Source organism: Prionailurus bengalensis, chromosome A3 (assembly GCF_016509475.1).
Source record: "Prionailurus bengalensis isolate Pbe53 chromosome A3, Fcat_Pben_1.1_paternal_pri, whole genome shotgun sequence".
NCBI lineage: Eukaryota > Metazoa > Chordata > Mammalia > Carnivora > Felidae > Prionailurus > Prionailurus bengalensis.
Window position 1 is genome coordinate 107,098,345 of NC_057354.1, and position 13,820 is coordinate 107,112,164.

Below are 13,820 nucleotides of genomic sequence, written 5' to 3' on the forward strand. Positions count from 1 at the left end.
TAGGTAGTAAAAACTATTCTCCAATCTCTTCAAATCACATAGCATAGTTGCAATTTATTAATCTACTGTTTAGATATGAATAATAGTGATTGTTTCCATCTTGCTTTTAAGTTAAAACTTCTCCAACTTGCTTATTATAAATGAGAAGATGGAGAAAGGAGTATGTATTCCCCTCCCATTTCTGCAAAATACCTCTATTCCTTGTTCTCTGTCTTGTTAATTATAGTGTTGGGCCCCCATTGTGATTGGAGCAGTGAGAGGGAAAAGAGGAAATGGTAGCAAGAAAGTTTCTAATGATTGGTGTCACTTGGAAATCTACTGCTCTAAACTTGACAGAAGTTTCAGCTCAGTCTTTCTAGAAAACTTCCCATCACTTTAACCACTCAACTGGGGTTCCATAAGCAGTGGTGAACTCCTCTCTAGTCCAACTTTTCCCTTGTGATTTCTTTCACATATCCTAGGCAACTGTCATCATGTTCAACTTCTTTTTACCGAGAACTTGGTTATGTTAAAAAATACCCAATGTGGCTGTGTGCGTGCATTTTCTTTCCCTTTGCTCCCTCCCTCTCTCTCCATGCATACATGCTTTCACTACCATGAAATCCTGAAAAATTTGTGAATTCAGGCCAATTCTTACACAATGAAACGTGTTCCTTTTCTCCACCATCAAAGCAATTGGTTAGTCACTCAGTGTACCTTTAGATTTCTTTGTAGTGTGTGAAACACCAGTTCCTTCTGTCCCACAAATTAAAATGGAACCATATAGGATGCTCCGGTGGTTCCCAGTTAAATTCCTTTTCTTATGCTTGAGGTGAGGGACAAGCCCTCCTCTAGCCCTTTTCAATAGATGTTGTGATAGGCAATCTACCAATTATCTTTCTGCCAAAATAGCACCACCTCTAACCACCTCAAGCCCTTTCATCTCCTTAATAGGGATGAAGCTTTAAAAGTCATAACTGGTTGAAAGACACTTCTGGAATTACATCCTTTCACCTCTCATTGGAATGTGGTATCTACCTTCATGGTACATCAACCACAACTTCCCTTTTACATTGTGTTACGTTAACACTGATGTTTTAATTGTTCAAATAAAGACTAGTTGGACACAGCTAATTTCACCTGAGAGATTCTTATGGAACACATGTATTAGATTAATCTCAGTTTTGACTAGACATTCAATGAACAAAAATATGTAGAGCGCTATGGTATTTTTATTACCCTCCTTAGTTGTAGCAGTGCTCTGAAAAATAAAGAATTATACTTTGGCATTTTACTAAAATCTGTAATTGCAGAGCTTTTTGCTAGCATTTTTTTTTTTTAGTTATTCCATAGTCCATTGCTATTTATAAAGTGAGTGAATAATTAGTCGTAGTTAGTAGTTCTTGTCTTGAAGAAATAACAAAGTTCTGGGAAACTTGGATGCACTAAATCCTTGGGATACGTCTTACCCCTAAACAATTGTCCCCATTGTACCTCCACAATACTTGTGTCATGTTTTTTCAGATTATGCATGCACAGACTAGTAGGACCAAATTCAAGACGAGTTTTTATAACGATGAGTGCATAATATTAGGTCCTTTTGCCAAGGATAGTTTTGCTCTTTAGATGACAGGAACCACAAAATACCACACGCTAACTGGGTCCCTGAATAACACTATGTTCAGAAACTCCTTACAAATTCATTAATGTATTTTCCAGAAAGGCTTGGTAGAAAGGTGTCCAGATCATTCTTCTAGTCACAAGAGAAACTAGTAAAGAAAATTGCTGACAGTAAAGACTGCAGGGCTAAATCCAAGAAACCTGGATTTTCCACTTCATGAAAGTGTCATCTCACACAAGACATTTAATTTCCTTGGACTTCATTTTTCTTGTTTTCCAAAATGTTTAATAATCCTACACAGCCTGCTTCACAGATGACAAAGTAAGTACCAGGCATAAAAGGGCTTTGAAATTTTAATAAAAAATTATATCACTTTATTCAGTTACTATCACCATCGTTGCTGTCTCTATTCTTCGGGCTTTACTTAAATCCCAGTACGGGATATTATATCTTAAGGTTTAAAAAATAATCTAAATGTCCTGAAATTGGTGGTGACTTATGACCAGTTGTGACTGTGACTAGTGATTTTTCCAAACAACAACAACAACAACAACAAAAGTCCTACAATACTACAGATGAGGCGGGGGGAGGTGAGAGATCAGAACTTGCTAGTTTGATACTGTATACATTGTAGATGTAGCTCTCATTACCATTTTTGAAAGACCTACTAAAATCTGTCATTCTATTTCTTTTATGGTTGTCATGACCAAAGTTACTCATCTGTTGCTGAAGATTCAAATGTATTTTTGCATCAGTAAAGAGACTACTAATGCACAGGCAAATTATATCTGTTTTGACAGGAAACTCAGTGTATCGAAAGAGTGATTTTGGATTCATCTAGAACAGGTCACCTAAAGCAAGTGCTAGGAAAGTAAAAAAAAATCAACAACACTCAGTAAAGCAGTAAAGTTAGTACATTTCCTCTAGTTTTCAATGTCTTTATTGAAAACAGATGTAAAATTAGAAAAAGATCCAACCCCAAATGTGTAAGCCATGCCAAAACCTCAAAACCACCAAAGGTATAAAACCACGTCCTATTTAATTGAGGCTGGATGAAGAATGATAGTAAAATATTGCTTGAGGTTTTAACATGGAGCTTTCCTCAAGCCAGGAGAAAAAACAACCCCAGATGTTCAGATGGCGCACACATTTCCTTTTCTAACGTTCTCATGTGGCCTTCTAGTTAATTGTTTATAGCAGCTCTAACTACAAAAAGAATAACATTTGATTTTGGAGACTGTTCCCAAAGATGGATGTTTGGATGTATAAATCATACTTTTCTCACTTAAACTTTGAATCTCATAGGAGTAAAGTGATGTAGCTTCCTGGAACCACAAAATGAAAATAATTCTTAAATCATAGCAACTTGCTGTCTGGCTAAGGAAGCACCACTTGAATAGTTGTTTGTCACAACCTTCAGTTAAGAAGTGGTCTAATTAAGACCTAGCTAAGACTCTAATTTATTTCATTAGAGACATTCAAATCAAGTGACTTAGTCTCATATATATCTCCTGCTTATGACGAGTATGCAACTAGATTCCACTTCATGGAATGTTTATAGTGTCCTTTATTTCCAAATGAACTAAGCTGCAGAGAATCCAGGGTTAAAGGTATGACCTATTTAAGTTAGCAAGTGTAGTAACCTGTTTTTTAAGAAATATTCTAACTGCTATCACTGCGTATAATCAATTTACTATTTTTTGTTTTTATCTATGGGCATAGCATCATAAAAGCACAGACATTGTCAAAATTATAAGGTAAACTAATGTGATGTATTACTTTTAGGAAGCTACTTTGTTTTCTAAGATTTTCTCTTTCTGGCATATGGGTTGACCGTCAGGAACAAAGTCAAAGAAGCCTGAATTACCTGCTCATGTCAGACTCAGAAGGAATTATTATCTAAAACATTCCATGATCATCAGGACCTGTTTAGAATTGTGTGTGACTGAGTATGTGTGTATGTGTGTGTGTTTGGTGGTTCTTTCTTAAAGACAGTTATTTCTCAGGAACATACCCACTCAAACCTGATTCTAGTTCTTTGAAAAACCTAAAATTTAAAATACTTTTTTAGGGGTGGCACTCTCAAGGACCACCATTATTCCCTGGAGAAAATTCATCTGCTAACCTTTTCTGTTTATTTCTTTTACCCAGAAAGAGTTGCTACAGGGAAACTTTAAGTAATAGTTTAAAATAGTTTTATGTAATAGTTACATTATTATTTCTGTCATTAAAAAAATCACTACAAACTTAATGATGTAACCAATACAGATGTATTCTCTTACAGTTCTGGAGATTAGAAAGCCAAAGACTAAAATCAGGTGTGTACAAAGCTGTGTTCCTCTCAACAGGCTGTAGAGAAGAGTCTGTTTCCTTGCCTTTTCCAAACTGTAGAAGGGCATGCGTTCCTTGGCTCAAAGCCCCTTCTTCCGTCTACACAGCCGGCATCTTGTCATATCTTTGAGTCTAACCCTCACTTTTTTCCCCTCCCTCTTTCACTTACGAGGACCCTTGTGATTACAATGGATCTACCCAGGTAACCTAGATCTACCCATGGTAACCCCCCCCATGTCAAAGTCAGCTAATTGGCAACTTTACTTCCATCTATAAACATAATTCCTCCTTGACATGTAATATAATATATTCAGAGGTTCCAGGGATTAGGACATGGACATTTTGGGGGATAGAAGGAATAATCATTCTGCTTACTATAATCATCAGTCAAGGGAACATTCCTGATATGGTTTCCAGAGACAAGCCTCATACTTGAATTTTCTCTAATGCTCACATATTTTGACTTAATTTAGGAATTTTGGATTAGCTACTCTATTTCATATGTGATTCCCTATTTCTGGGTTATAGTTCTTTGGCACCAAAATATATTGCTTATTATTATTTCTTAATTTATCAGAATAATCAACAAGAATTAAATAACAGAATAAGTGGGTTTATCTTTTGTTTGAAGTGCCTTCTTTTTAATATTGTTTTTGTAATTTTAATATCTATTTTGCAATTTCATGGTGCTGTGCACCAAGAGGAACTATTCTTTAGCAAGATTCCCTCCTTTTAGGGACCTTCTGAGGTGATATGGCACATACAACATAACTATTGTAAACAACAGTTAATTCATTTGAAATGCTTTTCTGTACTACCTTTATGTTTGTGAGTCTACATGTCTTGAGTGTCCATTGTGTGCTGTGTGCTTTATAAGCAACTTTTCCCTTATCTCTATAAAACACCTCTTATAGGTGATGTGGCTGAGACACGGAGATATTAGGACATTTGGACAAGATCACAGGCAATATATAGTGGAGACGTGAATCTGGTTCTACTTTAGATAATAACTTAACCAATAATACACTCTAGCAAAATCTAAGAAAGGGAATTAAAAAAAAACTAATTGTAGTTCTGGAAAGGAGTAAAGAAATAGCAATGTCTTTTTAATACAGGTAATGCAAAATTTGAAGACTGGGTTTTCAACATTGCATTTATGAAAGAGACTGGGAAGAATTCAGGTTTATGAGAAAGCCACTGAATTCACCTGCTAACCTACCAAAGAGGAGTATTGGCATGATGATGGTCAGAAGGCAAACTCCAAGGAGTTCAAGGAGCTCTTTGATAGGAAATGTAGAGATAAAAATTCGATGTCACAATGAAAGCACTGAAGGAAAGGAGAGGGCTGGACAGCAAATAGAAGGTTGGAAGAAAACCATCTGTTGAAGCTATACAAAGAAATGAGATGGAATTAAACAGTTTTGAGATTGAACCTTGATTCTATTTAATAGCCATATGTTTGACCATTCAATTAACTTGTTTGGGCTGCAGTTTCCCACCTGAAAAATAGGAACAATAATAACTCATTAATATTGTTACAAGAATAAGTACCTAATATTAGATATGATTAGTCCTGGAGGACTTAAATCATGAAAGACAATGGTCTTGCTTGAAGACAGAGAGTCTCACTGATGCCATCTTTGCCTATTGTTCTGTCTCTGTTTAGTCACTTCTGAAAGCCCTGCCAAGAAAGAATACAGAGCCATAGAAATGCTCCTTCAAATAGACAGCATTATTAGATTTCTGCGACTTGATTGGCTTCTTAGATTTGCTATATTTATAGGTGGTCCTGTGTGCAGTTGTGTAAAGGTGAAGAGTGGCACTGGTGTTTTCCCTATGGCAGTGACAGTCTGTCAGGAGACTCATGGTCAGTTGGGCCACATCTGATCTCCCTTCAAGTGAAAAAGCTACTGCAACAGTTGTAGTTTATCCCAAAAGGAAGGTGACTTAGTCTAGTCAACAATGGGACCGTGGTTAGGGTAAGCTATACAGTTCTTTCTTTTCTTTGATTTCATGAGAAATGACAACACAGAATCAGCAGGACTCCTCATTGTATTCTCTTATTTGGTCTCCTGTAAGATACCATGTGACTTTCCATTAAAAATTAGCACTAGGAAAACTCTACTGCCCCTATTGACATCCTAAGATATCTTTTATCAGACAAGGATAAAATTCGAGACTACCCGATTGCTTATTTTTTGTTTTTGTTTTGTGCTTTTTTTTTCTTATGGCAAACTCATAACTAAGCAGAACACTTCAGTGCAGTAACTGTTATTTTGAGTTCATTGTAGGATTGTTTTTAAAATTCATATGGTTGTGCGAAGTGAAAAAAATGTGTCATTATATATACAACATAATTAGGACTAAAAAAGATACTTAGAAAAGAACTATAAGGAATTAGCAAAATATTAGCAGGAGTTGTGCTTGTATCATGGGTTAAAGGTTATGGGTTTTTTAATACTTGTATTCAATAATTTGAGTATTTTATATAAAATAAAAAGGATTAATTCCATATGACTTTAAGGTTCTCTTACTGTAGTTTAATTTACACATTCCCTTTACTTATTTTGTTATTTTTGTTTATGTTTTGTTTGCCTTCTCGAATTACTGTTCTTTGGAAGCTAGCATGGAATAAATTATGTTTATAAAACAAAATGTTTTATTATGTAAATATTTTTGTATAAATCAGAGATACATCATTAAATGTTATGTTAATGCTTTTTAGCTTGTTATAATTTTAAAAGATCTGTCACATTGTGTTTGAGAGTAGGAAAATAAGAAAAGGCAAATGCACAGAAGTCAATTCCAAGAAAACAGAAAAGTCTAGTTGGAGAACTTTTTAGTACTAGATAGCCCAGCCTCTAATATTTGTTCTCGTGATGAATGTTATTTAAAAAAACAAAAATGTGACTGCAGGGAAGCCTCATGGGAAATCACAGTATTGCCATCTAAGTGTTATGATTTAAGGTAGTGGGGGAGAGTCCCATCCTGTCCTAAATCAGTTAACTTCTCTTCTGGCCTGCTGTACCAGTTGAGAGAGAGAGAGCGAGAGAGCGAGAGAGAGCGTGCCAAAGAGAAAAAGATGAGAAGAAAGGAGGTAATAGTCTTGCAGCCTTACATTTGGTGGAAATGATGAAGAGTCATATAATTATTCTGAAGATAAAAGATAGAGGGTGTTAATCTCAAGGAGAAAAAGGTTGTAAAGAATAACTTTTCTTGGCTTCTTCCTTCTATATAGCTTTTTTTTTTTTTGGTAAGAATTTGTCAGTGTTCTAAGAATTGATTATAGAGGCAATAGAATACGTGGAACTTATGTTAAATAGCTGAGTGGTTGTGTGGGAAACATTCTTTAAAAAAGAGTCTAATTGGATTTGCATATGAGTCTGAAAGTCTAGCCATTGAGTAGAGTACTGATTTTGTCTTCCAGTGTGTTACATATTATTTTTCATTTGATGTTACTGGTAGATTTAAAGAGCATTCTATTGATGTCCTTGTTCAAGGTTATAAAAATATTGACTGTGAAGGGGCTTTACATCTCCATATGGGATTTTCTTTTGGTTTTACATTTCAATATGCCATCAGTTGGTCTTTTGGTTAATCAGCTACTAATATTTCTAACTATACAATCATTGATGCTATGAACATTTTGTAGCCGTCAGAGCATTGCTGAGTTCCTGCTGCGTTTATGATACTTTACTAGAAAAAAGTATATATAGCTTAAATAGTATGATTTAAAGACTGTATAACAAGAACAAGTTTAAAAGTATTAAAGACCAGAATAGGAAGAAATATCTTTTATTTCAGTTGCTCCAGGGGAGGAGATATTTGAATTGAGTCTTGAAGACTGGATGGTTTTGAGTAAACAGAAATAAAGGAGGGGGCATTTCAGAAAGACAAATGTACCAGCAAAAGATTGAGGTGGTAGAACACGAGACATATTCAGGAAATTTCAGGTAAGGCAAGGAAAATTAATTAAATAACTTCCACAAGATCAGTTAGCAAATAAATGGCCAGTTTGGGGAATGTTTACTTTAAACATAAACCCATATACTTTCCCTTTCCTTTGCTATCTCTCCCTTGTTTACTTTTGAGGAAGGAGGGAGGTACTCAACCAACCCATGTGGCACTACATTGTTCTAGGTATGTGATGCAGAACAGATTGCAAGAGAATGTCCTTAAGGAACTCTGATAGTAGTTCACACCTAAAGGAGCAGTTTTTAGCCATTTATTTGAAAACCACCTGTCTTTCCTACCAAAATATTATTATTAAGATCCACAGGCCAGCTCCTCATTTATCCATCTTTACTTGGCTGTTTAGACAGTGTAAATCTTTCTATATTTATATAATGTCACCAGCAATGTGGGCATTCTTTAAAAAGCTCTTTTAAGACCTGTCAGTTAAGGTGGAAAACAATCTAGTCACTGGATAACACGATAATCTCTGAACGGGGATCACTTTGCCCATGTTTTCTAACAATGAAGATTAAAGTGCTGTCTTGAATATAGCCATCGCTTTTTGGTCCATCCACAGCTCCAGAGAGCATTTCTATAATTCATTGTCTGAGTGGAAAATCTCACAAGGGAGCTTCATTAGCTTTTTTGACCTAATTATACAACAGAAACTTTTCTTAAAACAAAGTGGTGTTTGGGGCTGAGAGACCTCAAAAATATTTTTGGTTATGAAAAGCACAAGGAAAAGCATAAATATTGAGATGTAGGAGATCTTGAATTCAGGACCTTCTAATTTGCAGAGGTAGTTAAGAAAAGTCATTACAATTCATTCTAATTTTCCTCATTTAATTAGAGAGAACGTTATTTCCAGGGCTCACATCCAAGATTTGTACATGTGCCCTGAAATGTTTAAACTGCTCTGCAAATATTGTTAACATATTGACTAAAATAATAAAGCAATGTTATTTTAAGAGTAAGAAACCCACATAGCACTCACCTTACATTTAAACATATAGACCTTGTTCAATCTCTTTTGGTCCCTCAAAGATACTATTTTGAAGTACATTACCAATTAAGGGGAGCAGTATGCTCAGAAAACTTAGGTTGGATAAAGGTTCGGAAATACTTACATAAAAGTTCTTTAAATCTGAATTTTGAAACTTTTGAGTTTTCTACTTTAAAATGTCATTGTATGGTGTGCCTGGGGGGCTCAGTTGGTTAAGTGTCTAACTCTTGATTTCGGCTCAGGTCATGATCTCATGGTTCCTTGAATTGCACCCCACATTGGATTCTGCACTGACAATGCAGAGCCTGCTTGGGATCCTCTCCCTCTCTCTCTGGCCCTCCCCTGCTCATGTGCTTGCTCTCTCAAAATAAATAAACTAAACTAAACTAAAATAAAATAAAATAAAATAAAATAAAAATTAAAATGTCATTTTATTACTGTTAGCTGTATTGGCTCCTTTGTTCACAGCATTCAGCAAAGCTATGTAAAAGAAGACATGTCCTAAAATTGTTGACAAAATTTTCTGACGGGAATAAAAAAACATATTATCTGTAGCATTAGAAAAGTTGCAAATTTAAGTAGCATGACTCCTTCTGTTCTCTAGTTTAAGAAATAAAATCGATAAAATCTTCCTCTCCTGTAAACTTTTTTTGAAGTAAAATGTTGCTTGCTAGAGAACAATGCTATGATTTAAAATTTTTCACTTGAAAAATCGAATTCAAGATCATTTGAAACTGAAACCAATGCTGTGTACTTTGGGCATTTGACTAAGTTCTGTATTACTCGGGTGTCTTTACTCAGTTATTTACTAGTACTGTGCTTTGGATATGCTTGCCTCACTTTTTCCCATTTCAGGATGAAAACTTTTTTTTTAATGAAGGGAACTTAGAAAAATTTTATTGTTGTTAAAATAGCCAATTTCTTTGCACATAGTGCTCCTGTTAAACAGTTGATTGCAATGGTGGTAAATCACTAACTTCTGTATTGGAGATAGTTCTAGAATGTTCCAGGTACATCCATAGCCCTATCTTTATAAGCTCAATATTATCCTGTGATTAGTTCCAGGAAAGTAGAGTGAAGTGTTTCAAACTTGTTTTTTGTTTTTTTGTTAAATGGTCTAGGATTTATGGTTTCCAACACCATGAATAGTAGAAATGCATTTGTTTTATGTGATATAGATATAAATGATTACTATCAATAGAAAAACTACTTTTTAAAAATAATAAGCAATTGAACAAGGTTTAGACTATATATTCTTCTAGTTTCTTTGGTCAAATAATAGGACTCATTTCTTCTATCACCACTGTGTGATTACATAGATGTATATTGTAGAACGCAGAATAAATTTACTGGGCTAATTGCCTGTCAAGGGTTATAACTAGGAGTAACTAACTGGCTGGAGAAGAATGGGAATTTATTAGCACATGACTTCATACAAAGATTTCAAGTAAAATGAAATGAGAATTAGCATGTGATTCAAAAAAACTAAGACTTTGGTCTGTTTTAACTCTATAATGCTATAGTTTTTTTAATATATAATTTGTTATCCAATTGTTGATTTTAAATTCATAAATGTATACAACCTACCTTGAATATCAAGAGGAAATGCTATTAAAGGCATGAATCGGTAGCTTATTTACAGGCTATTAAATTCATGCAATAGAACAAGCATTTAGTATGCATCAGCAGGTCACAGAGCACTATATTCAGTGCTAGGATTTGTATGTGGTTTCACACAGTCCAAGAAAAAGCTTTCTCTGGTCTTTCTCAGCAACAGAAAGATGGCCACGCAATTATTTTTAGGTACTCTTGATTTTCCTCCTTAGTCACTATCTTAACAGAAACAAAAATCCACTTATCTGATCATTTTAATCTTGTATATAACTCTAAAACTTGTATTAAAGTGATTATTTAAAATTATTTGAGATTTTCTAAAAACTAAGTTGTAGGATTTGGGAGAGTAGGAAGTATCTAATATGACATTAATATTATACACAATTATACACGTATTTTTGAATTGCGTGGGGAAAATTGATGCATGTTCAAGATTGTATTTGCCATCATTTATACAAACTTGTTAGATTATAAAATCCCCTCAGATTGTTCTTACTTTCTCTTAATGTGAAACAGGTTTTTCACATTTCCCTAATTAATTTCCAGTTTCATTTTTAATGGAATCAGAACCCTAGACTCAAAATAGTCTCGTTGGATGATTATTACATTATTAAATATTCCAAATCAGTTACCTTAGTTTCCATTTATTTTTCCCTTAAATGTTAGTTTTATGTGTCTAAGGACTGATATGATATGCAAGTCACAGGTGGTTTTTTGTTGTTTGTTTGCTTATTTTACTTTGTGTTATCTTAAAGAAAAGTATGAATTGAGATATAAAAAATTGCATATAACTGTGCCAGTACTTGGACATCTGGGTGGCTCAGTTGGTTAAGGAACCTACTCTTGGTTTCAACTCAGGTCATGATCTCATAGTTTGTGGGTTCAAGCCCCGCATGAGGCTCTGCATTGACAGTGCGGAGCCGGCTTAGGATTCTCTCCCTCTCTCTCTGCCCCTCCCCTGCTCTCTCTCTCTCTCAAATTAAATTAAAAAAAAAAAAACTTAAAAAAAATAACTGTGCTAGTACTTTTTATTTTATTTTATTTTGTAATTTTTTTTCAACGTTTATTTATTTTTGGGACAGAGAGAGACAGAGCATGAACAGGGGAGGGGCAGAGAGAGAGGGAGACACAGAATCGAAACAGGCTCCAGGCTCTGAGCTGTCAGCACAGAGCCCGACTCAGGGCTCGAGATCATGACCTGAGCCGAAGTCGGCCGTTTAACCGACTGAGCCACTCAGGTGCCCCTAGTACTTTTTATTAAGATTATCATCATTTTTGTTAAGATTCTGGTTACAAAGTTCCATAGGTTTTGAGTAGTCTTCCTGAATACTGTTTTCTCCATAAACTCTGATTTTTCCAAAGTGAGGTTTTTCAGAAGTGTGTTTATAATATTGGAGCAGAAATACTCACTGTTTATGATCTGTTCATGCTTTTATTTAGTGAGGGAGAAGGACTGAGGCTTGAGGGGATCAGTCATACTCCAAAGTGTAAAAGTAAATTTGAGGAGCATAGTTTAATAATGTTTAGTTCTATTCAGTGAGAGATTTACAGTGGCAAAAAGACAGCCAAATATTTTTTCACAACAATCCTTTTCAAATTTGAATACATGGTCTTATTCCAGATAGGACATTTTGTAGTTACAATATCTTAATGGCTTCTGGATACTAGGATAGAACTAGACTTCATTAATTAAATATTCCATATTTCTTTTTGTTCTTTTGCCAATGTGTGAAATTTAAAAGAATTCAAATGTATAAAATCTGAGCATAAAATATGGCTGAGAAACAAGACTGATTCTGGTAAAACCAACCATGTTACTTTATCTGAACACATTTTCTTAGGGAATACTGACAAAGGAAGAAAATGAAGTTAGTAATTACTCCCTAAATTACTTTCATGGTGACCTTGTGCAAATTCTCCTATAATTCTGAGTAAAAAGACATATTTCACAGCCCACAGTATATACCAATAATTACAGAAGTAATTCTGGAAGAAAAAAAATAGCCACAAGTTTTTGACTCCAGCTGTTCTCCTGAAATGAATCAGAGATTGAGCACTCCAGACCTCTTTTAACCATAGCTTTAAAGTTAAATGTGGATTGATGATCAAGGATACAGGCTTGCAGAGGAGGCTTTCTGAGCTAATGATACCTATCCAGCTCAGAAACACACATTTGAAAAAGGAAATTAATCTATTGAATTAATAATCACAGCCATGCAAATTTTTTTCTTTTGATTTTTAATAATGATAGGCCTGCCACATAAGGGGAGGGAGGATTTTTTTCTTTTCTTTTTTTTTTTTTAAGTTTACAGTAAAACCTTTGTTTACCAGCATAATTTATTCTGGAAACATACTTGTAATCCAAAGTACTTGTATATCAAAGCAAATGTCCCCATGAGAAATAATGGAAATTCAGATGATTCATTCTACAATCCAAAAATATTCATATAAAAATGATTTAAATACTGTAATATAATACAGAAGATACTAAATATAAAGAAAAATAGACAAGTTAACCTGCGTTTACCTTTGAAAACATTCATAGCGGATGTGGGGGAGATAAGAGAGAGGAGGGTTATTGTGTAGGAGGACTCATCACTAATGAATGTTGACTACAGTACAGTATTAATAAACTCTCGTCATATATTGTATTTAATGTAACTGGCAATAAGGCAGCAGAGGAAAGGGTCTATATCTGCAGGCAGCCTGACCTCAAATGAAGCAAAGCATTTCTGAGCTTACTCTTGTATGAAAAAGCAAGGGACTGGTCCTTAGGTGCTTTGAAGTGACAAAAAAACACTGGTGCCAGTTGTGGGCACCTTCCAACATTCTGAAAAATCCCTGATTTCTGCCAAAAACCATGCCTGAAACTGAGCATCCCAAGCATTGGAGACAATCACCCACAATCCTGCAGCAAGAGAGACAGAGAGAGAGAGAGAGAGAGAGAGAGAGAGAGAGAGGGGGGGGGGGAAAGAGAACCATTGGCTCAGTTGTAATCACGTGACATTGGGCATCATGTACTACTCGTATTGCAAGACATCACTCATTTATCAAGTTAAAATTTGTTAGAAATGTTTGCTTGTCTTGTGGAACACTCTCAGAACAAGTTACTCACAATCCAAGGTTTTCCTATATTTATTTATTTTGAGAGTGCGCACATGAATGAGGGAGGGGCAGAGAGAGGAAGAGAGAAAGCATCCCAAGCAGGCTCTACCACACCAGCGAAGAGCCCATGCAGGGCAGAGCCCAATGCAGGCCCAAACCCAGGAACCGTGAGATCATGACCTGAGCCGAAACCAAGAGCCTGACGCTTAACTG